Source organism: Acanthisitta chloris, unplaced genomic scaffold (genome assembly GCF_000695815.1).
Source record: "Acanthisitta chloris isolate BGI_N310 unplaced genomic scaffold, ASM69581v1 scaffold6758, whole genome shotgun sequence".
Classification (NCBI taxonomy): domain Eukaryota; kingdom Metazoa; phylum Chordata; class Aves; order Passeriformes; family Acanthisittidae; genus Acanthisitta; species Acanthisitta chloris.
The window spans coordinates 6,589-9,740 of record NW_008687494.1 but is presented as its reverse complement, the minus strand read 5'-3'; positions in this window follow the sequence as shown (position 1 = coordinate 9,740).

The following is a 3,152-nucleotide window of genomic DNA, read 5'->3' as shown; positions in this document are numbered from 1 at the left end:
AGACATCTGCCTGCAATTCCCATGTCCCGGGGAGAGATGCTGTGTGGGCAGCTGCCTGCGCCTCCCACACTCTGGAGGAAGCAGATTGGGGTTTGGGGTGCTCTGAGACCTCAGAAACCACTGCTGGAAGGAAGAGAGGGAAGTGCTGACATGAGGAAAGGGCAGAGCAGCTGCCTGGGGGCGGCAGCAGCTGCAGGGCAGGGGCGAGCACAGCCCACCCTGCTCCCCTCCTGCTTCCCACGGGGGTTTGGCCTGTCCCCGAGTGTCCCTCGCACCCTTAGCACCCTGTGGCTGCTCTGGGGGGATGAGAGCTAAGCCAAGGGCACCCCCAGTGCTGCTGGACACCCCACATGGGCTCCTGCTGGTCCCAGTCTGGTTTCATAGCGTGATGTGCAGAAAAATATGATGCCCTTTGACAGCTCAGGCAGGACCTGATGTGCTCAAAAGCTGCTTTGATTTGATCTGATTTGATCTGATCTGATTTACTTCGATTATTTTGCCCCAGCCTGGCCCAGTCCCTCCAGTAGAACCCATGGATGCTGGAGCTGGGGGGAGCAGTGCTGGCATCCTGCCCATGCCTACAGACCCTGCCGAGCATCCCCTGCCCTCGCTGGGCTCGGCTGCATCCCGGGATGCAGATCCAGCCCAGCTCCCCCCGTTTCCCCACCCACATCCGTCCCACGCCCGTCTGCGCTGGCCACGGAAGAGTTTTCGCCCAGAAAAGCTGGATTTGAACATTTTCTGCTGTTCCCTCCGTTTCCTGTTGCCTTCCCAAGAACAACATCCCTGACCTCATCCTCCCCCGTGCGCGTCGGGATGCTGTCGGTGCCTCCCGCCGGGAATCCCTCCCGCCCAGCCTCAGCCTGCCCTGGGTACCAAGACAAATACAGCTGCAGAATGAGGGAAGAAAAGCCTATTTTGGGTAAATCCTGTGCTCATTTTTTTGTTGAGGCAGGAGGACAGAGATGAATAGACCGAAGGGAGAGCAGTGGTTTTGGCTGGAGTTGGGAATGCTCAACTCAGAGAGAGGAGAGATGGAACACTCATGGTATTATGTGACTTTAGTTTTTTTCCAGACTGGGAGTTTTTCTGCAGTGAGAAATGAGGAGGTTTCATGAGCCATCCCTGAAACTCTCCATATACGGGAGGATTTTAGGGAGGCAGGTGGGAATTTGCTGGATGATCCTGGTCTGGCTGCTGGTGCCCAGAGCCAGCTGGGATGTTCATGGAGGGGTTGGCAGCTGAGTACATGCTGCTGGGGGTTTGGATTGCTCCTCATGAGCCCTGGAAACACACCCATCATCCACCAAATCCATGGGGAAACAGAGCCCTGGTGCTCCTGTTGCTCTCCACCATCCTCATCCCAACTGGGGCTGGGACCACCCTGATGTCTAACCTGGCAGAGCAAGATGAACATCCAATCCAAGTAGATGACCCATTAGACAGAGCTTTGGAATGTCTGAAAGGCATCAGGCTCAGCAGTTAAAAATGGGAATCAAGAGGAGATTTGTCATTGAAAATATGTAAGTGGGAGCAGTGGGAAGAGGAGCCTGGGAAGTGCAGGAATTGCTCCTTCCCACCCAGAGCAGGGGCTGAACATGAGGTATGGCTGACCCTGGGGTGGTGGGTCGAGTTCGGGGGTCCCTCAGTCACCCCATGGGGACATCATGGTGGAAAAGTTGGTGGGTGACATTTTAGGGGGTTCTCCATGGTGGTAGAGTGAGTGCTGGGAGCTTTGGGGCTCTCTGGATGATGAGGGGATGGGATAGGATGAGGTGGGATGCAGTGAAGTGGGATGGAGTGGGATGGGATGGGATGAAGTGGGGTGGGACGGGATGGGATGGGATGAGATGAAGTGGGGTGGGACGGGATGAAGTGGGGTGGGACAGGATGGGATGGAATGGGATGAAGTGGGGTGGGATAGGATGAAGGGGGAGTGGGGTGGGATAGGATGGGATGAAGTGGGGTGGGATAGGATGGGATGGGATGGGATGAAGTGGGGTGGGATGGGATGGGATGAAGTGGGATAGGATGGGATATGACACAATGGGGTGTGGTGGGATGGGATGCAGGAGCATGGCACGGGATGGGATATGATGCAATGGGGTGGGGTGGGATGGATGTGCAGTCCTGGACTCCTCCACTTTTCTGTGGCTTTGCCTTTGGAAAGGTGATGACCTGAAACTGCTGTTCCCTAAAGCAGCGACTCATTACCCAGGAACATTAACGTGGCTGTAAGAGCCAGTTCTGCTGATTCCACTCCTTCCACAGGATCATCAACTTTCATTCACCCTCTTGCCCATCAAGGTTTTGCCAGGACAAAGCCTCCCTCCAGCTCCAAGTCATTCCCAAACTTTGCACTAAATCCTGATTTATTCTGGCTGCTTATCAGCCCCTGGAGCTCAGCAGGGAGGGAGGGGATGGAGCTGGGAATTAACCCCCTGGCCAGGAACTTTGCAGCAGCAATGACAGGAAGGAACAGGAGGAAATGCCCAGGGAGGAACAATAGGTTCCAACACAAACACCATGGGAATTTCAAAGTGGAGCTGGTGGGAGGGTGATGCTCAGGGGACATTTGAGGTGAAACACCCTGGGAACAGGAGGGTCCCCTAGGTGGGCAGAGCTGCAAGGAGGGTGTGATGCTCTGTGCTGGGGCTTGCACAGGTCTTGTCCCTTGTGGCTCTTTCAGGCTGTGGTGACTCTTAGCTTTAACCCACTCTGACAGTTCCCAGGGGAGTGGTTGAACCCATTGCACGAGGGCTCTAAGTGCCCACTGGAGACCTGAGTCTGCCCGTGGCAAATGACACCCTTAGCCACCACAATTAACACTGTAAAACACACAGGGCACCAATTTAATCAGGAAAAATAGCTGTATATGACTCCAGGCACCTCCTGCACTATCTTGGCTTTAATTACTCTTAATAACGTGGCCATGGGGTTGTTTTTTGGGGTCTTCACATGCACCTGCTCATGCTGCTTGTGTTGGTGCTGGTACTGAGTGTACACACAGCATTGCTGCACTGGGTTGTCCCAAAAGCTGCTGGGATGATGCCAGGCCCCTGGATGGGTACTGAGCAGGGTCCCCAGGCCAGCACAGCCCCCTGGGAGAGGCTGCACAGGGGTAAGAGGCAGGCGCAGCAGCTGGGGCTGTG